General features: G+C 47.4%; 1 long non-coding RNA gene across 25 annotated transcripts in view; it reads right to left on the bottom strand.

Moving 5' to 3' along the window:
- The window catches only part of LOC308630271, a 369,427-nt gene that overhangs the window by 111,346 nt on the left and 230,357 nt on the right, over nt 1–27,724 (bottom strand). For 3 of the 25 annotated variants that reach the window (XR_014017810.1, XR_014017811.1, XR_014017812.1), the window contains one exon: nt 6,046–6,599. The exons of 21 other annotated variants lie outside the window; for them this stretch is intronic. This is a non-coding gene — a long non-coding RNA (uncharacterized lncRNA). Of the gene's footprint in view, nt 1–6,045; nt 6,600–22,338; nt 22,394–27,724 lie in introns of those variants that run through there. One more of the 25 variants, XR_014017797.1, reaches the window with a different exon arrangement.

The raw sequence follows: 27,724 nt of genomic DNA, 5'->3' as shown, positions 1-27,724 counted from the left end.
TCCTGACAGGCAGCCGGGGAAACCAGAAAATGAGAAAGTGTCCTCCTTTGCAAAAATTACGGCACCTTGGCTATATATAAAAAAATATATTTTGGCCTTTGAGAGAGATATATGCCATATATATATATATATATATATATATATATATACACATATATATACAATGTATATCTTGATATGTATGCTATATTTATAGCATTTATTGAAAATTTCAAGCATATATTAATATATAAAACACATATATCTTATCACTTTATATATATATCATATAGACCAAAAGGTTTATGCTTGAAATAAAGGTTTATTTTCTGTGCGGGCTGTCTTTGGTATTTACTCCACAAGTATTTACTGAGTGCCTAGCATGCCACAGATGCTGTTCCAGGCAGCTGACTTTCTAGTGGGATCGGGGAAACTAATGGATCAACTCAAACAATGGTAAGGCACATGAAAGGCTGCCAGAGCAACAGGGGAACATCCAGCCAGGAAGAATGAGCACTGCAGAGCGCGGGGGAGTTTGGGTGTTAAATACAGCGGCCGGGGCAGGCCTCGCTGCTGGAGACGTCTGAGCACAGATGCGGAGGAGGTGAGCACTGAGGACCCGGAGGGAGCAGTGAGGATGGGGAGAGACAGCAGCTGTAGAATCCCGAGGCGGAGCTGCTGGGGTGTCTGCGAGACGATGGGACAGGATGGCATGGTGGGACGAGCTCGATGGAAGGAAATGGAATATGACTGGGGCAGCAGAGCTGGATCCCACGGACCTCGTAGACCACTGTAAGGACCATGGCTGCTACTCTGAATAGGATGGGGACCGGTGGCGGAGGGCGGTGGAAGCAGAGAAGGCTTATGCTCTGGCTTCTATTTCAAAGGGTCACCCTGGGCTGTTGCGAGCATGGATTGTAGAGGGGCAAGGGCAGCTGTCGCAATCATGCGGGCGAGAAATATGATGGCTGGCACCAAGGTAGGGGCGGTGGGGGGTGAGAGGAGGGAGTAGTGTGGGTATATTTTACTGACGGCCTGGATATGACGGGTGAGCAAGGGAAGTCTAAGGTTGACCGACTCCAAGGTTGTAGCCTGAGCAGCCATTAATCTCCATTAATGAAGATGGAGAAGATCACAAATGGGGAGACGGGGGGAGGATGAGAATTTTGCGATGATGGTTAGACACCCAAGTGGAGATGGGCAGGGAAGCAGCTGAACGCCCCAGTCTGGCGGCTGGTGGAGAGGGAACATTTGGAAGATGTCAGTGTAAGGAGGACACAACAACCCTAAGACCAAAGGAGCTCTCCAAGGACTCGTGTGTAGATAGAAAAGAGAAGACAATTAAGAATCAAGGCCTCAAGGCAACAGTTGTGATTCTCTAAAATTTAGATTCAGGGAAAGGATGAGAAACAGGCAAAGGGGCCTAAAAGGAGTAGCCAGGGGGAGAGGACGCCATCCAGGAGAGTGGAGACCTCGGAGCCAAATGAGGGAAATGTTACAAGGGAGGACATATTAACTGTGTCAAGGACAGGTGAAGGTCAAGTCAAAACCAGACTCGGAACAAACCCTGGAGAATTTTGGAAATGAGGAAGAGGGGCCTCCTGACACACATGGGTTTTCTGTTCTTACCTCTTGCTCCAGACACAATAATTACTAGGTGGGCTTCCCTGGTGGCGCAGTGGTTGAGAGTCTGCCTGCTGATGCAGGGGACGCGGGTTCGTGCCCCGCTCCGGGAAGATCCCACATGCCGCGGAGCGGCTGGGCCCGTGAACCATGGTCGCTGAGCCTGCGTGTCCGGAGCCTGTGCTCCACGGCGGGAGAGGCCACAACAGTGAGAGGCCCGCATACCACAATAAATAAATAAATACTAGGTTATCTTAAGTCTGAATCTAATCTTAGTTTCTGTTCATCCTTCCCACCAGGAGTTCATTCACTCTTGGTGTTATAGGATGAATTGTGTTCATAACGCTCCTGGTGTTATAGGCTGAACTGTGTTCCCTCAAATTCATACATTGAAGTCCTCGCTTCCAGTACCTCTGAATGTGACTGTATTTGCAAATAAGGTCTTTAAAGAGGTAAGTTACAATGAAGCCAGTTAGGGTAGGGCCCTAATCCATAAGAGAGACATTGGAGATTCTCACAGAGAAAAGGCCACGTGAGGACACAGTGAGAAGGTGGCCATCTGCAAGCCAAGGAGAGAGGCCTCAGGAGAAACCAAATCTGCTGACACCTCTCTTGGACGTCTAGGCTCCAGAACTGTGAGCAAATAAATTTCTTTTTGAGCCACTCAGTCTGTGGCATTTTGTTATGGTGGCCCTAGCAAACTAATCTAACTGAAAAATAGGAAACTATTTTTTTTGCTTTACATCTCCGGTACTAACACAAATCATGGCCCCCTAAGTAAATGATCACTGAATAAAGGGGCAACAGGGCTTTTGGCTTCCAACATACAGTGATGTGAATAGCTGTATTCCTTAAGATTAGGTTTGGCTGTCAAACAAGATGGAATGTATTTTTCCTTCAGGTACATGAAGACAAGAGGGAGGGAGTCTAGGACTAGCAAACTTAGTTTTTGAGATTCTTTAATATCGTTATGCTAAATTCTGTCTCATGTTTCAATAGAGCTGCTTAAGTGCCAACCGTCACTTCTCTATTCTAGCTAGCTGAAAAAAAGAAGGGGTGCTCCCTCCTTCCCTCTTATTAAGAAATCTTCAAAACACACATCCAGGACACTTGTGCTTCTGTTCCATTGATGAGAAACTAGTCACATGGCCATACATAGCAGCAAGGGAGGCCGGGAAATTTAGTCTTTATTCTGGGCAGCCAGGTGCCCAGCTAAAAACCAGGGATTCTATTATTAAGATGAAAGGAAAATGTAACCCTTCCAGGTACTCTTCCATGAGTTCTCCCAGTAGAGTGTTGTAACCAGCTGTCTCTGGCACAGCGGCCCAACCAACCTTCCCAAGGGGCCTCTCTACATAGCATTCCAGGGAGCTGGCTGGAAACCACTGGTCTAGACAAGCAAAGTGAGAATTTCCTCTGCAAATGAGATGTGCCACCTCCAGAGGTCCTCACTGGGAGCCAGTGGCAGGAAGGAGGAAACAGTGGCATAAAAACGGTCTTTGCAGCCTTCCTGAGGGGATGCTAGGGGTGCACAAAAAAAAGTATGTGGAGGAGCGGGAACACTGAGAACAAGCCTCTCTTGCACCAGAGATGAGGTGTGATGGGACTCGCCCTGGGGTCCATGGGCCACATCACCAGCCAGGATGCAAAAGAGGGAAGGGATGGTAAGGGAGGTGGGCGGAAGCCCTCTCCAGCTCTGGACATCTCCCCTGAGAGATCTGCCAGACTTCTTAAGCGTGTCTAGGCGCCGACCATCAGAAGGCAGCACGGCTGTATCTCTGCAGGCCCAACAGGGGTTCGGCCGTGACAGCTCTTGGAGCATCAGCTGCGGAGGGCCTGGAAGGCACGCGCCTCCTCGAGCTTGGATGTGAAGCTGTCGGTGCCCCCAGGGAATCACTCTGAAAGCGCTCCCGGGGCAGCTGATGACACTGCACAGAAACTGCAGAGCACACTTCTAACAGGTGAGGTTAAACACAGCATCCAACTAGGACAGCCCAGGGTGGGAACGGGTTTGAGATGAGGTGCAAAGAGCTCTGACCCTGGGGGACCTGACTTGTTTCAAGTTCCTGTCCGCCACTTTCTAGCTGGGTGACCTTGGGCAGGTCACCTCCCCTTGCTGAAGCTCAGTCTCCCAAACTAAAAGTGACAAGACTGAATCGCATCACGCCTGGGGTCCCCAGGAGCTCTGGGATTCCAACTCCAGCTCTGAGTGATTCTGAGTTACAGCCACAGCAGACCGGGAAGGAATGTGGGCAGGAGGCGGGAAGAGGAGGGACACGCCTGTGAGTTCTTCCTGGAATCCCCAGCTCTCCACGTTATTATAGTTTTCTCTGCCCCATTTTCCAGAGTCCTTGGCCTCATAGCTCCTTCAATGCTCCAAAATAAAGCTTGTCTTCTTGCATTCCCAAGTCCCAGAGGCTTCAACTCTTCCCTCCCCAACCAGAGATCAATCCCTACAGAGCAGCCCGAGTGGCCTTAAAATACAAATTACCCACAGAAAATCCCTTGGTGACCGTCCACTGCTCTTACTGTAAAGCCAGTCTCCCTACTGGAACCTACGAGCCCAGCATCACCTGCCTCCTGCCGACCCCCCACCCCCCCACAGGCACCTCGCTCCCTCCTTGTTACCGGTGGCCACAGCTACCTTCTTCAGTTTCTCAGGATGACAAGGTGTTTCCCACCTCAGGGCCTTTGTCAGAACATCTTCCCCGTGTTCCTTTAGGTTTTAGCTTAATGCTCACCACTGCAGAGAGGGCTTCACTGGACGCCCATCTCAAGCGTGTTCCCCTTTATTATCTCTCTCAGCCCTGTGTTTACTCTTGGTGTATTTACTTATTTACTTATTTTAAAGTCTTTATTGAATTTGTTACAATATTGCTTCTGTTTTACGTTTTGGTTTTTTGGCTGCGAGGCATGTGGGATATTAGCTCCCTGACCAGGAATCAAACCTGCACCCCCTGCATTGGCAGGTGAAGTCTTAACCACTGGACCGCCAGGGAAGTCCCTCTTGGTGTATTTAAATGCGATTTAGCGATCTATTTATTTTTCATCTGTTGATCTAGTTTGGGTCTGCATCCCCTACTGGAAGGACACTCCAGGGAGCAGGGATCTGGTCCCTGACTAGGTACAGCACTACCTGCTAAGGACCAGAGCACAGGAGGCAGTCACAGGATATTTAAATAAATGCATATTTGCATAAATATTTAAAACATTTAACAAAGCATTTGTTAAAGAAAGGACAGAAGAGAGGAAGGGAGGGTGGGAGGGAGGGAGGGAAAGAAGAAGGAAGGAAGGAAAATTTGAGGAATTTGCAGACTCAGCACTTAAACCCAGGTCTATTTTTTTTTTTTTTTTTTTTTTTTTGCGGTACGCGGGGCTCTCACTGTTGTGGCCTCTCCCGTTGCGGAGCACAGGCTCTGGACGCGCAGGCTCAGCGGCCATGGCTCACGGGCCCAGCCGCTCTGCAGCATATGGGATCCTCCCGGACCGGGGCACGAACCCGTGTCCCCTGCATCGGCAGGTGGACTCTCAACCACTGCGCCACCTTCCCCGGTGGTCCAGTGGGTAAGACTCCATGCTCCCAATGCAGGGGGCCAGGGTTCAATCCCTGGTCAGGGAACTAGATCCCACATGCATGCCGCGAAAAGGTCCCGCATGACACAACTAAGGCCCAGCGCAGCCTAAATAATAAATAAACCCAGGTCTTTCTACTTCAAATCCCACTTACTTTCCTTGCCCCCATATTTCCATCAATCAATGAACAAACCGGTCCTGGGACTGGCACCATGCTGGGGAATATGGATAATTAAGGAGCTTACAATACAACTGAGGAAGTAAAACTAGCACACACCGTAACATGATGGTGGACGTGGAAAACAAAAAGAAGCCATTAGCAAAGTTTTTCTGTAGAAGAATATTTAATTACAGAGAATGATGCTTATGACACATTTTTAACTAAAAGCAAATTAGAAAGCTGCATGTTTTCTATGTGTATACCTACACAAGGTGGGGGGAGGGAGGGAGGGAGGGAGGTCTGGGCAGATGGCAATAGAGCGAATACCCATAAGGATGTGCCCAGCTAGGAAATGAGGTGCTGCCAGCTTGCTGGTCATAAAGGAAACTTCTCCAGAGAACGGGTCGGTGTATGAAGAGGAGCCCTGCAGAAAACATTTTCATACTGAGCACCTACTGTGTGCCAGGAACCGTATTATCTCTAATAAAAGACCCGACCAGGTAGTTACCATCATCACCATTTGACAAAAGAGGGAAACGAGGTGCAGAGCGCCTAGCAGCCTGCCCAAGGTCACACAGCTAGAAAATGGCCTCTGCCTTCACTCTGCCCACAGCGATTTCCAGCAGCTGGCGTGAAGGGGCCGCCACCAGAAGGGCGGGTGCTGTCGAAGCGCTGATGGTGCCGTGAGGAGGGAACGAGGGTGACTTGAGAACCTCTCTATTTCCATTGGCAGCTGTTTTTCCATTCTCACCTCCTTCTGTGCCATGCGCCAAGCCTGTTGATCACAGAGGCACCACCCCACCTGCCCAGTTTTTTTTGTTTTTTTTTTTTTTTCGGTACGCGGGCCTCTCACTGTTGTGGCCTCTCCCGTTGCGGAGCACAGGCTCCGGACGCGCAGGCTCAGCAGCCATGGCTCACGGGCCCAGCCGCTCCACGGCATGTGGGATCTTCCCGAACCGGGGCACGAACCCGTGTCCCCTGCATCGGCAGGCAGACTCTCAATGACTGTGCCACCAGGGAAGCCCCACCTGCCCAGTTTTGAAAGTGCACTGTTCCCCCGGTTTCCGAAGGTTCCAGCGCCGTTCTTTGTGATGCTCTAAATCCAGAGGCTTCTCCGCCTCTTCCCAGGATGGGAGGGTCTCAGTCGCAGCCCTGGTACTACCGAGGGGCCAAGGCTGAGGACCAGGAGTCGACCACACCCCACCACCTTCATCCTTATCCTCTCGTTGGGGTGAGGAATCTGGGAGCCTGTTGTGCTGTCCTTCTGGAGGAAAAGGAAGAAAAAGATCTGCTGACTATGAAAAGGTAGCAGAAGAAGGCTGCAGCCAGCGTGGCTCAGCTGGCACGGCGGACAGGAATCCTTTCCAGTGAAAACTGCAGAGTGCTTGATAAATGCCACTCAATCCAGGAAGATCCCTGTTACCACTTCACAAAACCAAGGTCCCGAGAGGCTCCTAACTGTGGGTCCTGACTCTCAAAGGGAATGACAGACAGCATGTAGCACAGATCTTTGAATATCTCTCTCCCAAACTGACAGATACATGATTTACTGTCTTATAAAAATAGACGACTAGGTACTATGTTTTTTGGGCACCTGACACATTAGCTGATTTAATCTCCACAATCCCCCAAATTGGTAAGTATCACCTTTGCCATTTTACAGGTTGGAAAATTGAGATTAAGTCAGGCTAACTACAGTGTCCTAGGTCATTCCATTCATAACAATGGGAGAGTGAATCAGAAACTTAGCATCCTTATATATATATTATAGATGTAATATTACATGTTATGCCACCAAGGAAACGTAAGTGTAGAGCGGTTGCTCTGTACTGCGCTGAGTCCATGGCCAGGATTAAACCCAGGCTGTTTGATGCCACAGCCTTTATCCTTCAATACCTCCACATCCTTACAATACTCCTCTAGTGTCTGAGAAGCACCCTTGGGGGACAGAGTTAGTAGGAGAGAGAGATGGAGGAAAAACATCTGTCTGGGGGACACCAGAGTCCCTGTTACATCCCCAGATGAGAAGACAAAGTGCCTGCAGGGGGAGGGGTGGGTGAATGAGCCTGCTGTGTGACATGGGGACTGGAAGATGATTCTGAGTAAAGGTCAAGTTTTTCCAGAGCAAGAAAGCAGGCTGAAGGGTAGTGGCTCTCTCCACAGCGGCACTGGCTTAGCAGACTGCCAAGGTGAGCGCTGAACTTGGCCTGGCACATGGAGTTGTATAATCATCTCAGCCCTGCCGGGTCACTCCAGAACACCAGGGCAACCTTCATACCCGAAAATAAGCTCATGAATGCGGGCCACCTGGGACAGTTAGAGGAGTAAACAGAGGACTGATTGCACACCAGGGACCCCCTCACACCCTCCCTGTCCTGCTGGGCTGATAATAATCATGTACCAACATTTAACCATGCACATACATGTCAGGCATTTGGTCTCAGAAGCTTTGCATGCACTATCTCTTAAATCACCCAGAAAAGTCCTTGAAGAAGGTGCTAAAATCATCCCACTTTACACATGAGGAGCCTGAGGGTCAAGAACTTGCCTTGGATCATTGAGCTAATCCACAGTGGAGCTGGGATTTGAACCCAGGCAACCTGATTCTGAGAGGTGCACCCATGGCCTCTGTGCTGGAGTGGGGCAGCTGGGCATGTGGCAATGGGAGAAAAGATCTCGATCCTGGGATTATATGGAATCGGATCTTAGCTCTACCACTTCTAGCTGGAGCTGAGGGACCTTGGATTAACTATGCCCAGTGTCGTCCCATGGGTAGAATGCGGATCCCGGCTCCTCGGGGGGTGATGAGGATGGGGTATATAAGCAAAGGGGCTGCCGGTAGTTCCTTCGTAACTGGTGCCTGGTCTCGTGGGGCACATAGCCTCTGCCACCTCCCAGAGTAGAGCGTGGATCTTCTCTGAACCTCGGGCTTCTCTTCAGCCTCCATAAGGAATCACCCCACTCTCCTGGGCTGCACTCTCTGTTCAGTGAACTCCCAACTAGAGCTGCAACAAGTGACCCCAAAGGCCACCCCCAAAAACATGCTGTCTGATCACCCAGCCCCAGGCCTTCCTCCCTCGCCTTCGAAGTCAGCCTTTAATCCCACCCACCCTCTTGCCAGTTGATTATCCCCCTTCCACCCAGGGAACAACCAAGGAAATGTAAAAGGTAGAAAGTTCAGCTGAGCCAATGTGGCTAATCTCTAGACGTCTGGGCACACAGTCTGGTGAGAAGAGAAATAGAAACCTTGAGTTCACCAAAGGCAGACGAAGACAGTCCTCTATGGAGTTGCCCAAAACTATTTGAAAGCAAAACCTCCCATCGGGCCTGCCTTGGAGGTAATCGATACCATGAACATAGAATTACCAACCTCAGGAAAGACCCTGTTTCCTTGTCAGCAAAGCATGCTGCCACTCCTCCATTACCATCCAGGTCCCCCTCTCCCGGGGAGGGGAAGCGGGGGGATGGGGTTGGTCCATGCATAGAACTGTGTTTCAACATAATTGCTTTCCTTTGTAGTCCTGAGTGTTCTATTATATGCATTTTGAAAGCATTATTCTAAAAGGGCGTCCATAGCTTCCCCAGTTAGTCGAAAGGGGGTCCATGGCACCAAAAAGAAAAAAAAAAAATCCCAAAGCTCTCTGAACCTGGCACGACCAGACCCTAGGAACTCACGAGTTCCCTGTCCTTCATGAAATAATTCCCTGAAGGTTTCTAATAGGTTTACAGGGAGCACCATGTTGCTCCTGTTTTGTCTGCAGATGTGCAAAACCGAAAGAGGGGAAGAAACAAAGCAAGGAGGACTCTATCCTGATATATACATCCTTTTCCAGTGACGCCCCCTGTCCTGATAGGCCTGATTGCACGTATTCCTCACGGCCTGCAAATCTGGGGAGGGCAAGAGCAATGCTGAATCTTATATCCCAGCACCTGAAACAGCAACTAGAAAGAGCAAGTCTCTGGTAAGTGTTTGCTGAGCACGCGAGAGAGACCAGCCGGGGAGAGGGAGGGTTTTACTGCACACAGCTTCTTTCCTCGAGTCCATGGGAAAATTTCCCCGCCCTCGGGCAAATCCCTAGATGTTTTCTCGCCGCCTCAGAGGTCTGTTCAGAGTTGGTCGTGGCCTTTTCTTCTCACCTGGGCCACGTGGAGGACGAGTTGGCATAGGGCCTGCCTTCTGGGGTCAGGGGCTGGCCGTGCCTTCTCACCCACATGGACGGTTCCTCTTTCCCCTCCTCTGAGCACCACACAGAGTGAAGACTCTTCTCGACCAGGCAGAGAACCGGGCCTTGCACAACTGCTATCCAGGGAACACTCTACCCCAGACCCGGAGAGTACACATTCTTTTCAAGTGCACCTGCAACCTTCTCCAAGACAGACCATGTGCTGGGCCATAAAGTAAGTCTCAATACATTTCAAAGGACTGAAATCATACAGAACAGCTCTGAGGACAGTGGGAAAAAAATTAGAAGTTAACAAGAGTAGATAAGGAGAAAATTTGAAGGAACTATTTGAAGGAACTCTCTCAGTGCTGGACACAGACTAGGTCCTCTATCATTTCTGCCCCGATGGCTTTCTCCAACACGGCTATGATCCTTCGGCTGCAGCTTTTACTGTGAATGTCAACTGCCAGCCAAGGACACGGCTGTGGCCCCAGCATGGCACTCGCTGCCCTCTCTGTGCAGTGAGCTGGGACAACGTGTTAATTCTGGAGCCCCCTCTGAGCCCCTCGACTTTCACCAGGTCCACACTGAGATAGGAAGATCTCCACTGTGCTGTCAAAATGGGGTCCCCCGACTCCCCACTCTTAGGAGTCCCAACCTTCTCAAGGGGCTGCCCGGGTGTGGCCCGAGAGCTTGACTTGGTGATGGCTTTTGCTCTATTTACTCAGAATGTTTTCTGGCAAATAGAATCCATTTTGTTTAGGGAGTTTAACTAATACCTCTTGAGGAAGAAATGAAGCAGCTTATCAGAAATGCCTGCTTTCCTTTGTCTGCCATTTTAGAGGGTTCCTATGAGATCAGCAATATGGTTTACCAGAAGGAAACTCAACAAGCCAAGTCATTCAAGGTAAATGGTGACTGCGGCCCTGACATCCTTTGGGCTGGGAAATAAAGTGGGATCTGAATTTCAATTAAGGGTTTACGTGAGCTTTTCAAGGCTGATAATCTGATCCATGTTTTTAGTTCATAATATAAATGGGCAATTGCGGTGCTAACAATCCACTACCCATAGTACCCAGAAGGTGGAGAAACCTCTTATTGGCACAAAGGAACAGGGTTTTACTGAAAAAAAGCTGGGTGCAGCATCATTTTTCTACAAATCAAGGTGCAGACCACTGAGACAAAAATGAGTAAAAAATTATGTCCTTAATTAAAGCACACCTAAAGAGGTTGGTGCACGATAAAACCTCCTCAGAACTCAGTCCATGGGAGGTTTCCAGTGGGATTCCATTGAGAGAGGGGAGTTCAAGAAGATAAGAATGAAGTCCAGTTTTGTCATATTCCAGCTGTGGAGATGTGAGCAAATGACTCCACCTCAGTTTCCTCATCTGTAAAATGGGGCTGATGGTAAAAGCACCTACTTCCCAGGCTGGTTGTGAGGACTAAGCAAGGGGATGCCTAAAGATACTTTCCAAGTGCCTCTCACATAATTACAATACCAAGCCCTTACCATGAGACCTGCCCAAACACTCTTCATTTTCAAGACAATTCTGGGAAGTGGATACTCAGGTTATTTCCATTTTGTAGATAAGAACATTTAAGCCTGGGAAAGCTAAGAAACATGCCCAAGAACACATGCTATAAGTCACAGAGGTGGGATTCAAGCTCAAGCTAACTCCAGAGCCTCAAAAAACTTCCAGTCTAATAGGAGTGACCAGTAAAAGCCACCAACACCAGAAGGGCCACCAAGCTGCCCCAGGGACAATGCACTGGGATCCAAGGACAGTCAGGAATCACCCTGTAGGAACATGGGTTCAGGTGCCCCATTAGGGTTGGGCCTTGAGAGGTGCTTGAGAGGTTCTCACAGGAAGAGGAGGTAAGAAGAGCCTTATGGGTGGAAAACTCACAGTGGCAAAGGCCAGGTAAGTATTAAAAGGAATTCCCTGTTTAGGTCAGGCTGGAAAGACAGCTGTGCTGAGAGACCTGGGCTTCCTGGAGTCTCATGTGAGCTCATTTCCATGTCTTCGCAAACATTCTGATCATTACAGCACTGTGGGTAAGGGCACAGGCTCTGTGTCTGATGGACTAAGTGGACATAATAAAGCTGTGTGTCCCTGAGCAAGAGACTTAACCTCTCTTGTCCTGAAGGGGGCTCACCTTTCAAATGACGGTCAACATACCAACAACACTCTGGGCAGCTGTACTGACTCCACGGGGCTCCCTGTGTAAAGGCTTAGCCTCAAGCCTGCTAGCGCTCTGATGCTTCTTTGCATTTCTGCTCTACTTGATGCGGCCTGGGTCTCCTCGGCCGGCCTTCCCACTGCTCAGACCTCTTCTGCTCACTGGCTGACATCTCTTAAGAAACTACTACTTAAAGCCCTAGAAAAGAAGAGACTGCAAAATCAACGAGAAATGGGGCTTGGTCTACTACTATTACCAGAGATGACTTTCCACACATCTTGAAAGAACTTGTCTGCAACCAGCCAGATTTAGGGATCTGACTTCATCCCTCTTAAATAACTGTGATGCAATGTTATTTGAACTGTAACCATTTGACAGCTGCCCAAGGAAGGTACTTTCTCTGCCTGGACCACAGGTTGTCTCTGTTAATTTTTATAACTTAGCATACAGAATGGGAGGGCTGATTAGAAACTTTCCTACAAAGGCACATTTGCTTTAAGCTCTCCTCTCGTGCCTCGTAAACTCAAATTCTGGTGTGTGTGTTGAGGGGGCAGTTCAGTGTCCAGGCTTAACTAGGTGTTTGTTTATTCACTCTTTGAATCACAGGTCCTAAGATATACATCTTTTCAAATTTCAGCATCTCCAAAGAATGTTATGTGTCCTGCAACCAATGGCATTCAGTAGTTCAATTGGAAGCATTTGCTTCGTTCTTCTTTGTGGCACACAAATTAATTGTGAGCTGTATAATTGACAGCATCTTAGATTTGAGGAAATACAGCATGTGCTGGGGACCACGCTAGCAGCGACCACCACATAAACATATTGTCACTCCTAACTTACATCTGAGATATCTGATGCCTAAAATATTTAAGAAAATTTTGCTTATGACTGCCTAGTATGTAGGAGAAAGAGCATGGACTTCTTGTTACTGTTGCTGAATACAAATTACTGCAAAACTTAGACTCGTTAAAACAACAATCGTTTTATGTTACTCATGAGTTTTTGATCAGGAATTTGGGAAGGACTAGGCTTTGTGGTTCTCACTTGGGGTTTCCCATGTCCTCGTAGTCAGATATCGGGCTGTGGTCATTTGAAAGTGCAGATGGTCTAAACATCCAAAATGACAGCTTGCATGGCTATCGGCCCACCCTGGGTGCTGGCTGGGAGCTCAGCTGAGACCACAGACCAGAGCACCTACAGGCAGCTTCTTTCGCAAGGCAGTCTCCGTGCTTCCCCAGAAGCAGTATCCAAGGAAACCTGAGGATGCTGCATGACCATTTGTGACTTGACTGCTTGAACAATTACCAAGACTAAAGGAAATGACATAAATCCCATTTTTCAATGGGAAGAATGTCAAGGACTCAGGCCATTTTGTTTTTAGATCATCACAGATGAAAACGCTGGTCTGACTGATGAAAAGACACCATGTGTGGGATTGCCTGTCTGGTACCCAGGGGCAAAAGAAGGGAGAAAAAGAACTAAATGTGATGAGGAGGATTTTAAAATAAATGCAGGAGGAATCATCCAGTCACCTATATGTTCACTTTTAACGTATTCACTTTGGGACCTTTAAAACACTGGTCCGGTGTTGTTTCTGTTGTTCAGAACATATCCCGAGCTTCCAGGAAGTAGAATCAGGGCCAACTTTGCTGGTTCACAAGAGACATCAGTCCTAGAGAATTATGGATAATAACAGAAAATGAGGGGTAGGGGAAGCTAAGTTACACAGGGGTGGTCAGAAAAGGCCTCTGTGGGAGTTGACACCTGAGCAGACACCTGAATGAAATGAGGAAATGAGGCAGGGAGGTATACAGAGAAAAGAGTGCTCCAGAAAAGGGGAACATGCCATGCAAAGGCCCTGAGGCCAGCCTGTGCTCCGGTATGTTTGGCCTATAGCAAGAAGGCCAGTGTGGAGAGTAGGGTGAGCAAGGGGGAAAGTGGCAGGGAGGCTGTTGCGAAACATATTAGCAACTTCGGATTTTATCCTAAGTGAGATGGGATTCCATTAGAGGATTTTGAGCAGGTGAGTGGCATGATTTGGTTTACCCTTTGAAAGGATTCCCCTGGCTGCTGAGGGAGAAGGAAGGGTAGGTAGGGTAGAAACAGGAAGGCCATTTAGGAGGCAGGCTCCTGCAGGAATCCAGGCAGAAGGTGGTGGACTGTCACTGGTCTGGACTCTCATTGGTAGAGAGAGTAGAAGGAGTGGATGAGTACATAGACTGAAGGCAGATTCCACAGGATTTGGCAATGGACACATCTACCAATTGACCCTTAAACTACAGGAACAGGATAGGTTTCCAAAAATCGCTTAGTCATTGCCTGAATTCAAATCCAGTCTCTACAGAGGGTGGCAATGTGCGCAGCAGAAAGTGGGAAAGCCCCAGGTGAAACCAGCCCCCTCACGCACTGGCCAGGGGGCTTGTCCCTCCTGGCACAAAAGGGCCTGGACTGCCGGCGTCACCCCTCCTTCCCATCCCCAGCCTCCCAACCGCTGGCAAGAAAGATGTGAGGAGATGCAAAAGAATAAGCCACTAGCTGGAAAGACCCTTTCAAAAACAAGTTCAAAAATGTCTAGTCTTCTAAAAGGACCGTCAGGGGAGACCCACACCCATTTGCATGGGCGAGTCTGGGTATTTTGGTCTTTTACTCCATGACCTGACTTGGTAGTCACAGCCCCTCCTTCTTTACAAGTCAGTGTTCTCTGAGGGGCCTTTTCCGTCAAAAAGAAACTGCCACTGTTGCTGGTTTGAGAGAGGCTTTAGGGGCATTTTCATGCTCCATGAGCCTTGGTGGCGACAGGGTCAGTGTTCTGCTTAAGTACCACAAGTGACCCAATAGATCAAGGTTCAAACCCAAGACTATGATAGTGGCTATTTTTCTCTCAAAAATTTCTTTAACAGACATGTATGTAGCCACTTACTATGTGCCAGGCAATGTTCTAACCGTTTTATAAAACATGTAGTCATTTAATGCTCCTAACTATCATACAAGGTACGTATGGCTATTATCCTTCACCTGATACTCGACACACATTTAGTGAGCATTGTATAGATAAGGATGGTGAGTCACAGAGAAGCTAAGTGACTTGCCCAGGTCATACAGCTTGTTAGTGGCAGAGCTGAGATCAGAACCCAGAAACTCCGGCTCTGGAATTTAGGCTCTTTAGCACCATATGAAGCTGTCCAACACTGTGCTTTGGTGGAAATCTGCATATCTATTAGAAATGCTTTCAGCTGCAAATAAAAGACAACTCCACTTAAGAGTGGCATAAACCAGTAGGAATTGTTTCAGTAACAACGTCTGGAAGTAGTAGTCTTCTGTCTTGGGCTGGTGGAACCACTTAAGAATGCTGTCAAAGATCCAGACTCTTTCTGTCTTTTCCCCTCCACCATTTTAGTCTGTTGACTTGTGGCCTCATGGTTGCAAGATGGCTGCTGTACCTCCAGGTATTGTGTCCAAGATTGAGGCAGGAAGAAAAGATAAGAATGAGCTCCCCTGTTGGGGGGGGGGGGTGGGCTTTGTCTTTTTATTTGGAAAGAGAACCTCTCCCTAGCATGCGTCCCCTAACAACACTAGATAACATACCTGCCATTCCTGTATTTGGTTTAACCCAATCTTGATTCATCTCATGAGGTTGGGATTGGGGCTTCCCTGAGATCTGGGGCCTCCTTCCTGTCACCTGAACCTATCAAGGTTCTGTGCAGCGGGGAGGCAGTGGCTACAGAGGAGACAGCAGAAAGCATTTGCCACAGGTAGGTATCACTATCCCCATTTTACAGACGGACTCACTGAAGCTAGAAATCACAGGGTCAAAATCACATGGCTGGCAAAACGGTAGCCCCAGAATACGAACCCGGGTCCATCTGATTCTAAATCTCGTGCTCTTGACTATGGCAAGGTACATTGTTGAGTGGACTCAAGACTGGATGGATGCACATTTGGCTTTCCACTAAGAGGTGTGGAGCCTTGGGAAGCTACTCAACTGCCTTGAGCCTCAATCTTCTTATCTCTAAATTGTAGCTAACAGTGGTACCTAACAAGAGAGTGGCTGTGATGGTGAAATGAAATAATACATGTAAAGAACCTGACAACACTAAGCAATCAATAATTTTTGGCTATTTTTATTGTTGTCACTATTATTGCTGTTGTTGTTGCTTTTGTATGCTGTGAGACTTTGTAGCCACAATGTACTCTATCCAGATGAACACACCAGTTTGAGAATTTCTGGGTGACATGGTAGCGGGTGGGCTTGAAAGTGAGGAGAGGGTGTTCATCATAACAGTAAGTATAGATTTCTGAGTCCTGAAACTTGTTTTGCTTGCATTTAGTGATCCAGAGTCTGGTCACTCAAAATGTTGGTCCACCAATCTACAAAGCATAAGAGTTAGCTTTTAGCATTCTTTCTGCCAATAGTAAAATGCTGTTTGGCCAGAAGCACTTTGCTTTCCATTTTTGGACCTCCATGTTTTTATCTGTGTAGTGATTGGTTTTTCAATGTGTAATGAACATTCATTGAACACCTATTATATGCACTATACCATGGAGGCCTTGGAGGTGCAGTGATACCAGAGACGGATGTTGCTCTCAGGAAGCTTACAGATTTAAAGATCTTCAAAGTTCCTTTCAGTAATAAAACTCGATGACATTAATCCGAATGACATTAATTATTTTGAGGATTAACTGTGTTAGTGGTATTGTAACTAAAATCCGAACAAATGCACAAAACATAAAGCTTTGGCAGTTTCTTACAAAGTGAAAATAGTCTTACCATGTGATCCAGCAATCTTGCTCCTTGGTATTGACCCAAATGACTTGAAAACTTATGTCCACTCAAAAACCTGCACACGAATGTTTATAGCAGCTTTATTTATAATTGCCAAAACTTGGAAAAAACAAAGATATCCTTCAGTAGGTGAATTGATAATTAAACTGTGGTATAGCCAGACAATGGAAATTATTCAGCACTAAAAAGAAATGAGCTATAAAGCCATGAAAAGACATGGAGGATCTTAAATGCGTATTACTAAGTGAAAGAAGCCACTCAAAAGAGGCTACATGCCCTATGATTCTAACTATGTGACATTCTGGAAAAAGCAAAACTACAAAGAAAGTAAAAGATCAGTGGTTGCCATGGGTTTGGGAGGACAGAGGGAAAGATTAATAGGTGAAGCACAGGGGATTTTTAGGGCAGTGAAAATATTCTGTAATGGTGGACACATAAAATTATGCATTTGTCAAAACTGTAAAGGTGGACACATAAAATTATGCATTTGTCAAAAACCCAGAACTACGCAACACTAAAAGTGAACCTCAAATGTAAACCATAGTCTTTAGTCAATCGTAATATATCAATATTGGTTCATAAATTGTAACAAATGTACCACACTAATGCAAAGTGTTAAGAATATGGGGAATGGTGGCGGGGGGGAATATATGGGAGCTCTCTGCAGTTTCTACTCAATTTTTTGGAAAACCTAAAATTTCTCTAACAAATAGTCTATTTATTTAAATATAGATATAGATAGATTTTAACAACATTCATAACTTTGAACCGGTGATTTCACTTCTGAGAGTCTCTTGAGATGTACGATATAGTAGAAGGAAAGCTTCATTTACAGAAGGGAAAAAATTAAGTAACCTATGGTTCATCACCAACAACCACATGGACAAAAGCAAATTAAAAAGAAGTAGTTGAAAAGGTTTTGAAATAACGTGAACAATGCTTTTGCCAAAAAAGGCAAATGGAAGAAAAATGCAACGCTCCTTAAAATAACCACTATGGAAAAACTTTGCATTAAAACAACACCAATGGTTTATAGTACGCTGATAATGAATATTTCTATGATGCTACCAAAGGTCATGACAGTATGGTTAGCTTAGCTTTTTTAGTCTTCTCCCAATTTCTTGTAAGATTTTGATATTATTATTATTATTTTTTAAAAAAGGTCTGTGAATCCGCTAACTGGGAAAGAAAAGACAAAAACAGGTGGCAAAGCCAGCCAGCTAATAACAATAGCACCACGTCCACCTCCACCACCATTTCTTAGGAGCTTACTGCATCATGGAAGCCAGGGTTCTTGGTACTCTGATACATTGTTAACTCATCTGGGTAACTCACTGAAAGTCACAGAGCTGCATGGCCTTCTGGGACATGCAACCAAAGCAACTGCCATCTGAAGCTCTGGCTTAGTCAAAAGATACTATTGAGAACAAGAGTCAGTAGTTACCCTAGGCATACAAAGACAGATGGGAAATGGAAGTTCAGAGACCAAGAGAGGTGTTTAAGAACGTATTCGCTCACTCACCCACCCAGAAAGGCTTTATTTACTGCTTCCTAGAGGCCAGGTACTGGGGATGCACTTACAGATAAAATGAAACCTCTGACCTTTAAGAGCCCACAGTCTAGTCACCCCACAACCCTGTATTTCCAAACTGTGATACTTCTGTTAGTGGAAAGGCACACTACCTGTATAAAAGGCTGGATGGAATAACAGGCGTGAACTGGAACTGTTTCAGCAATCCTGGGCATGTGGTCACCCTAAGTCCCCCCAGCAAAATGCAGCTCCCGGAACACAGGAAGCATCCCCACAAACCACAAGATGATAACTGCCTCCCCCCTCACACCACCCATGTTACCTCCCTTAAGCTGAATTTGGGGGTCAGGGGATTTATTTCTGACTCTCCCTCCCACCCTACCTCCACAACATCAAGCATTTCAGATCAAGGATCTGTGAATCATAGGTCAGGTTGACTCACTTCTTAAAGTTTCCAGGTTGTGAATTACAACGACACTGATCAGTTGAAGGACCATCAAATTAGGGAGAGATAATGCAAACTGCTCTGCATTTACCTGCAACAATGGAAACCAGATTCACAAGTATTTTATTGAAAGGGGGTGGGGCAGGGTCCAGGGGTGGGGTGGGCAGCTGCTGAAAAATTTGCAGCGAGTTAGGGTTGGTAAATGGAAACCACCCATGATTCCTTTGTAATTTTTTCCGTAATTTAAGATACGTACGGTTTTAATGATATTCTTTCATTGTGCTTTTTGTTTTCTTTTGGTTCACGTGGAAAATGTTTATGTTAGGCTTCTGGGAGCTCAGTTACAGATTCAGAGCCTATAAAATTATGTTCTTCCATTTAAGAAAGGGAAAGGGAAGGAAGGTAACAAGGGCTGAGCACCTATGCAGAGTCTTCTCATAGAAGACCCAGAAGCACAGGAAGCAGAGGCTGGAGAGGTGGAGTCACCTGCCCCAGGAGCTCTCAGGAGAAAAGCATCACAGACGGGCCTCATTCCCATACAGACCTGCTCAATCAGGGAACGCTTAGCCCAAGGGGTGTTCAGAAACAGAAGCTCATGGTAGAGGTGCAAAACCACGTTGGGAACAGGAAAACCAAACCCCCAGAGACCTTATGGGCTAGGGCTCCCACGCAGCTTTCACACCCATTCACCCTGACCTTTCACCTGCAGAACCCCTGCTCTCTCCAGACTGATGTGAAATGCCAAGATAAGGGGCCAGAACTCTCGCCCCACGTGGGAAAGCCTTCCTGGGACCCCCAGGGAAACCCACTGGGGTGTGATTCAGCCCCTGTGACCCCTGTGGTCCTGCATCTCCAAGCAGGGGAATCCACGATCAACCCAGCCTTGGGGCTCAGGGGGGAAACTCTACTGATGAATAATGGCTGCACAGAACCTTCTCTGGGCCTCCCTGGGAACCCACTGAAAGACTTGGTGTGTGTCACCAGGGGCCAAGGCAGCTGCACAATTCTCATGTGAAATGAGACCATTTCATGGGTTTTGGTGGTCTCTTAAGATGCCTCATCAAGTCATGAGATGATCTATCCGCAGGTGACAGGGCTCAGAAGTGTCAGGTGAAACATTCACAAGTGAGTGTGTTTTTTTTTTTTTTTAACTTTTTATAAAGTGCATACTTGGCTAATTTGGAATCATAATATTAATAGATGGAAACTCAGAGAAGGTCTGGGATTTACCTAAGGACACAGAGCTGGAACTAGTCAAACCTGCAGGTAGAACTCAGGGGTCCATAACCTCTTTCCCCAATACCACACTGCCTTGCTTAGAATGAAAAGACCACACAAAGCAAAGGAAAAAATATATATATTTTTTAATTGGATAATAAAGTAATAAGAAAGAAGAGTAAGACCCAAAGTCAATACATTCCTGGCAATCATGGATTGTTCATGACATCTACGAGCTCTGGGACAAATCTCTATTTAAAAATTTTAAAATATATTTTAATGAAAATATGAAAAAATATATTTAATTAATTAAAATGAAAATTTAAATATAGTTTTAAATATCCCCTTTCCCATTCCAACACAAAGTGGCATGTAAACTAATATATTCTGTAGGTCAATCTGGTGGTACTGTCTAAACCCTATTATTCAGACTCTAAGAGCTGAAAGAGGTTCACTGAGCCCATTGTACAGACGAGAAAAGTAAGGTATAGGGAGAGGAGATGACCTGCCCAGTGAAACCCAGTCAGCTAGGGGCAGAGCTGACACCGGCTCTAACATCACTCCCATACCCAGACCTGTGGAATTCCCAGGGCCGAGAGCACTTCCCGAGATTCTGCAGACAAGGGCGTTCAGATGCCTCTGGCAATCCTGAGCATCTCACATGATTCTGTCCACGGGTTTGGCGTAATCTCCAAGGCATGTGGCTGATTTTCATGAAATGTATTGTAGCTCCCAAAAGACAGCAGTGGACATGGTTAGTCTGTCAACGTGTACAGGAGAAGGGATCCTGAACTATAATGAGCATGGAAGCAGCTAAAGAGTGGATTCATTTGGTCCAAATAAAAGGTATTATATCCACACAATGTAATAAAACTACATAGCAGTTACAAAGGGTAAGGCAGCTGAAATGGATAGCACTCGTTGATATATGGCTGAGTTCGAGAAGGCAAGTTGAACAAAAATCTGTTTATCAAAAACAGTACTCTGTGTGTGTGTTTGTGTGTGTGTGTGTGAATGCACTGGAAAGGTCTGCAAGGATGTGTTCCAAAGTGATAACCTAAGCAGAGGGGATGAGGAAACAAGAATTGGGGGCGGTGATCAAAAAGGACATTAGCCTTATTTGGAAAGATTTTTTTTCCCAAGGTGAAAACATTCCGTTACTAGTTATGTAATAAGTAATTGATTTTTAAAAAAGAGAAAAATAGAAATAGGATATTATTCATTCATCTATGTATTCACTCAACTATCTGAGCACCAACTACGCACCAGGAATAAAACAAGATGAAAAATACAGCCCCTGCCCACAAGGAGCTTATACTCTAACGGGTGAGTGGGGAGGTTTGCTCGCTTGGTATGCACAGTCAGGTATGTTACATGTGCTCTGGTGAAAGAAGAAAACAGCACAGAGTGGGGAAAGTAAAGTGATTTCCATGTTTCACGGCAGATCCAGCAGCTGAAACAGAGTCATCAGTAAATTCTGCCAAGACCCGCCATCTTGAGACAAAAGGACCACGAAACCACTTTGCAAATGGACAAACCTCCAGTAATTTTAAAAGAATCTCAGCTGTTTTTGACTTCGGTTAGAGTTCACAGAGGAATATGATAGTACCAGGAATAGTTTGTAGGTCCCCAAAATTGCACCTTCCTCACAGAGGGAGATGGTTTTGCTGCTTTTTAAAGGCACCGGCTCTTTGGCTGTTTTTATCAGTACATATGGTTTACCCTGCTAGGCTAGAGCATCCACTCATTCTCCCATCCGCCAAAATTGCTGTTTTGATTTGAAATTCCAAAAATAACTCATGAGAAGCCTGCAGTGTGACAGGAAGATGGTCGCACACAGCTCCAGGGAGGAAAAGAGAAAGCATTTGATTTGAATTACCTAAGAGCTGAAATTGGGTGCAAATATCTCCTTGTAACAACTGCTATATAATTAGCCAACCTAATGGAATCCTTTCAAAACCAAGGCAGTTCAACAAGGAAGTTTAATTGAAAAGAAAATTTCCAGGCCAACTATTCTGTCAAAACCACATTAAATGAAGATAGCTCAGCACTGACCAAATCACCAGTAAAAGGTATTATGTGTTTTGGGAGAGGGGGTGAAAGGGAGGGGTGTGCCCTCCTATATGAGGGAAATGCGGTGATGTTCTAGGCTCCCTTTTCCAGTTTCATGTATCTTCTAGTTACCGGGCAAAATGATTCATTTCTCTCTAGGTCAGTGTTACTGCTGAGACCATCCCCTTTGTGAAGTGTTTCCCAGTCTCCTGAAAAGAAGAAGCCAGGATAAAAATCTCGGAGATAGGGCTTCCCTGGTGGCGCAGTGGTTGAGAGTCTGCCTGCCGATGCAGGGGACATGGGTTCGTGCCCCGGTCTAGGAGGATCCCACATGCCGCAGAGCGGCTGGGCCCGTGAGCCATGGCCGCTGAGCCTGCGCATCTGGAGCCTGTGCTCCGCAATGGGAGAGGCCACAGCAGTGAGAGGCCCGCGTACCGCAAAAAAAAAAAAAAAAAAAAATCTCGGAGATAAAGAGGGGGAAAGAAGAGAAAATGACGCTCACCATCCAAACCTGTTCATCAAGAGTAGACCCATCCCATTCCAGGAGGACCACACTCATCCATGGGCTCATGGGGGACCACAGTGACAAGAAATGACCTTCACCCTTGGACTTTCACCTTTGTTACTTACTAGCTGTGTAACATCTGCCAAGTTGTTTAACGTCTCTGAGTAGTAGTTTCCTCATCTAAAAAATAAAAAAAGGATTACACGTGCACACCTCAGTGGATGGTGAGGAAGACGAACTGTGACAATGTACGTTAAACTGCTGCCTGGGGTCGGAGCTGGAATCTGTGCATGAGAGACCTAGCGCTCCATGGATGGGGTCTGGTACCGCGTGCTGGGGGGGGTGGGGAGCGGGGGGGGAAGGACCACCGGGTGCTTCCTTGGTACTCAGAATGGGCTGGCCACAGACCAGAAACAGCAGCATCACCTGGGAGCTCATTAGTGTAGAATCTCAGCCCCACACGGATTAACTGACACAGAATCTGCATTTACTAAGGGCTCCTGGAGGTTTACGTGTGGCTCAAATTTGAGAAACATTGGCCTCAGCCATCGCTCGGGTGTGTGATTCTGCCCCTGGTGGCCCGAATCAAGAGAAAGTGTTCTTAAGGCTGCCCTTGAGGGGGAGAAGCGGGTTCCCCAGAGGGCCACCTGTGGTGTGAACCATTTCTGGACTCTGCCCCAAGCCTTCCTGCCTGCAGGGGGGACACCAAGGCAGAGCCCAGGGCCTCCTGAAACCAAGGCATTCTCCACCGACCAGGCTGGACTACTCTGGGGTCCAAAGCCATGTTATCATGGATGTCCCCATGTCATCACACATGCCCAGGGAATAGGCCCTGTGTGTGAACAGGACAATGGCCATAGCTGGTAACAAGCGAATGGGAGTGGAGGCCTCAGGAGGGCGGGAAAGAAAGACAGATCACGGAGCTGTAAGACACAGATGCGTCCAGTAAGAAAGGGAACACTAGACACACACGGGTTGTCCTGTGTATGCATAGACCATCTCGAGAACGACAGACAAGACTCTTCTCACACTGACTGCCTCCTGCAAGGAAGACCTGTTGGCTGGGGAAGTGGACATTGAGGGGGACATTTTACTTTCACTGCATATCTTTCTGGATCTTTTGACTTTTTTCAGTGGTGTGACTGTATGCCAAGGAAGGAACGGAGGGAGGGAAGCAAGGGAGGGAGGGAAGGAAAGAGAGAAGCAAGAAGGAAAGTAAAGGGAGGGAGGGACGTTCAATTAAAAAAAAAAAAAAAGATAGTTGAGTCACTTGTTACACAGGGTTAGGTTTAAAAGTCCTCCCAGGACATTCAGGCCATGAAGCCATCTTTTTGCTTAAAGCCGCACCACTTAGCCTGCGACCCTTTCTTCAGGCTGACCACACACCCAGCACGCCTATGTCTGAAAATGCTCAGAAATGTGGAGGAATTCAGCGAGGGCACGTCCTGTGTGGCAGACCTGCTCGCCCCTGACTCCGTCTCCCCAGCCCTCGGGCGTCTCTGCAGAGCGGGGTGTTCATCTTGCCTATTTGCCTCACACCAACAGACACAAGAAATACCCCACTCTCTAAACATCCCAGCGGCTCCTGATTCCAGCTCACTTAGTTAGGCAAGGAAAAATCCCTTCCAGAAGATTCTTAAGCCCTGGTTTCCAGAGATTTCCAGTGACTAAAATGGAGTCGGGGGACATAACGCTTATACTTTGTGTGAATGTGTACGTGCAAATTGAGATAAGAAACAAAATGTCAGGTAATGTGGAAAACCCTAATTATGGAATAAGCAGCACTGGCTGTGCTCAGTTTATAAGGCATTTCCTACATCCTTACTGGGGGGAATGATATTAGAAACCTGATGTTAAAGATGAGGATTGAGGCCCAGCAAGGTTAGTGGTGAAATCAGCAACTAAATGCTGTACCTTTGCTGTCCCCGGGCACACCCTTCCTTTCATGCTCCAGTGTCCCAGACACCTTCAGAAACGATCCACACGTTTACTGGTGCTGGAAACACTATGCTATGGTTTTTTTGTTTGTTTTTTCGGTACGTGGGCCTCTCACTGTTGTGGCCTCTCCCGTTGCGGAGCACAGGCTCCAGACGCACACGCTCAGTGGCCATGGCTCACGGGCCCAGCCGCCCCGTGGCATGTGGGATCTTCCCGGACCAGGACACGAACCCGCATCCCCTGCATCGGCAGGCGGACTCTCAACCACTGCGCCACCAGGGAAGCCCTGCTATGTTTTTATGGTTGGTGGCTGGAAGCTATTTCTTTACCAGAAGTATCACTGGGTCTTCAGCTGAAACTTTATTCTACTGATTAGGAGAGTAATGATGGTGTTCCCTTGAGCCACGTGGCTACTGATGATGTCTAGCTGGATGGATAAGGGGCCAGCTCTTGAATCAGAAACTCTTGGGTTGTGTCCCTGCTACTCGTAGCTGTCTGACATTTGGTTAGTGGATCTCTCTGAGCCTCTGGTTTCTTCGTTTTTTAAAATGGCAACAACAACTAATATTTATCAAGTGTGAGCTGTTTGTGTACTCTAAGCATTCTATCAACTCATTGAGTACTTGTAACATACCATTGTTGTTCTTGGTGTACAAATGAGAAAGTTGAGGCACAGAAAGGTTAAGTATCTTGCCCAAGGTCACACAGCTAATAAATGTCATCACTGGGATTCCATAGGTGGTTTGACTGGAGCCTGTGCTTTAACCATCACAAAAAATGCTCTCACTAGGCTGTCGCTGTGTGTGTGTGTGTGTGTGTGTGTGTGTGTGTGTGTGACAAGATCATAAAAATAAAATGCTTACCAGGCTACCTAACACTGAGGAAGTGCTCAATAAATTACAGAAGTTAATCATTACAAGTTAATTTCTTTGGTTAAGCACAAACACAAGGGTTACTATAGCACACACATGGCTGATGATGAGGAAGCCGCTTCCTGCGATGGTACTATTCCTGGACTGGTGTCCTTCCCCACCTGTCCTCAGCTGGCATTCTGCCTTGGAATCACAGCATAGGCAGGAAGAGTGGCGCTCTGCCCTTGAGTCTCTATACTTCCGTGGGGAGCTCGTACAGAAATCTAAGTAGGGGCAGCTGTGGGGGACCAGGTCTGATGTCCACTTGCCAAGAAGAATGACAGATTCCGAAACAAGGTGCCCAGTTCTAACTCCAAGGCTATAGACATGTGCTTCTGAAATTCTCCACAAATGTTTAATGACACAGAAAGTGGGGGGGGGGGAAGATCCCTCATAGAGACGAGGCAGCATGCACTCAAAAAATTGGCACAATTAGAGATCTGGCGTGGAAGACCCTACGGGTGGCGGAGTAACTGTCCGATGCTCTCTTCATCCTCACACAGACAGTCCGTGTTCTGTTCGGGTCCTGAGCAGGCAGCAGTACCCACGGAAGAAGCATTCCTATTACCTCTGTCAGAGGCTGGCTGAGGAGGACAGCTGGCCCCATCTGGCCAATGAGACATAAGGGGAAGTCAACTGGAGATTTCTGGGGAAATTTTCTTCCCTAAGAGAAGATAGAGAGTTGCAGTGAAAGACCCCCTTTTCCTGCCTGACATTCTTCCTGCTCAAAATGCTCTTATGATAAGGTGAGGACTGCAGCAGAAAAGGGCGTCTCAGAGAAGCAGATCCCGTGCCCGGATGTGCCTGAGCCATCAAAGGCATCCTTCTGATACAGCCGACAACACCAGGTGCTGGGAGGGACATGGGGAAACAGAAACCCCTGAGCACCACGGGTGGAAAGGCAAACAGGTACAGTCATTCTGGAAAACAATCTGGCAGTACTTGTGAAATGAAGTCTGAGTGGCAAATGACTCACCCATCCCAGCCCTGGATCTGTACCAGAGAGACTCTCCCACAGGCCACCCAGGGACACATGTGAGGTGTTCATCACCGAACCTGGCTGGGCTTCCCTAACGTCTGTCAGCAGGGGACGAAAGAAATAAACAAGGCAGGACCTACAGCAAGGGGAGGGTAGACACAGCCCCTCACATGAGTTAGGTGCACACAGACCAACAAGAGTGGATCTAAAAAAAGACAGTACTGAGTAAAAAGAAAAACAGAGGGAGATCTGTAACAGAATCCTGTTTGTCAAAATGAAGAACAGATACCTGATCAGAACAGAAGAGTAGGTACCATCTGGGGCACGGAGCAAACGCGCCGGCAGCAGTAGGAAGGAGTCGGACAGTTTCTTCCCAATGGAGAGCTGATCTCTCTCTATAACTTCCCATAATCCCAGGGAGGGTACAAGGCCGTATGTGACTGTCAGGTCACAGGTCGTCACTGCTGGCCTTAAGGTGGCCCCCTCTCCTCCACCATGATCCCCCAGAAGTCTGGGCAAGATTTCGTGGCACAGAAATACCATGTGTCCCTGAGAGCCATTTTGTTTCCGGTTTTGCCCCTAAATGCATCAGGCTCTAAAAAAACCCCTTCCCCGCACACCACCCCCTTCTCTCCTCCTGGGATATGTCTTTGAAATACATTCCCCAAGTAGGGACACAAGATCAAAGTGATGCTTTGAGAACTCCTGGCAAATAGTTTTGCCCAAAGAACCATACATGCCGCCACTAGCCATGGAGGCGCGTGCCAGGCTCCTTACCAATTCTTAGAATGAATTCCAAATCCTATCATTCTAGCTCTCGGTGACTTGCGGTGAATGGGTCGCCACAGTCACACTGTTCTGGTGAGCGCCACTCTCCCCACCGACTTCCCTGATGCTCTATTTTCCTCTTATGAGATCTGTCTGCACATAGAGTGACTGCTCTCACACAGGCAGCTCTGAAGAGTGCAGTGGGCTAATGGGAAAGTTGGGGCGGGACGGGCAGCAGCCTAAGCCCACCTGGGAAAGGAGGAGAAACAGAGAAATAACAAGGGAAATGTCTGCATGAAAAACTGCAATTTAGAAGTCCTCCATTCATTGAGGAAGTAACTCTATAAAATGTCTGCACACACCTGTGGGATGGAAGGGAACGTGCAGGAGTGAAAATCAGAGCTTGAATGTGGTGGATTACGGCTCTGGGGTTCCAGGCATTCTTTAGAATTTTTCTTTAACTTCCCTGGTGGCTCCTGCGCCCCTGACTCCATCTCCCCAGCCCTCAGGCTTCTCTGCAGACCGGGGTGTTCACCGAGCACTCCTCTGCCCTCAGTCAGGATAATTCCTACACCTCCCTCCCGGCTCAACTTCAACATCAGTTTCCCTGGGAAGCATCCCCCTGCCTCCGAGAGCTGATTCGCTGCCTGCTCTCACCCTACCCAGACATCCTGTGCTTCTCTGGTCCCAGGGTCTGTAACAGCGATGGCTTGAGCTGGGCTGCTTCAACGCTGACCTTTTTTTTTTTTTTTTTGCGGTACACGGGCCTCTCACTGTTGTGGCCTCTCCCGTTGCGGAGCACAGGCTCCAGACGCTCAGGCTCAGCGGCCATGGCTCACGGGCCCAGCCGCTCCGCGGCACGTGGGATCTTCCCGGACCGGGGCACGAACCCATGTCCCCTGCATCGGCAGGCGG

The sequence above is a fragment of the Mesoplodon bidens genome, assembly GCF_964165515.1.
Source record: "Mesoplodon bidens genome assembly, chromosome: 16".
Classification (NCBI taxonomy): domain Eukaryota; kingdom Metazoa; phylum Chordata; class Mammalia; order Artiodactyla; family Ziphiidae; genus Mesoplodon; species Mesoplodon bidens.
The sequence above is the reverse complement of the archived record's forward strand: the minus strand, read 5'-3'. Positions and strand labels throughout refer to the sequence as shown.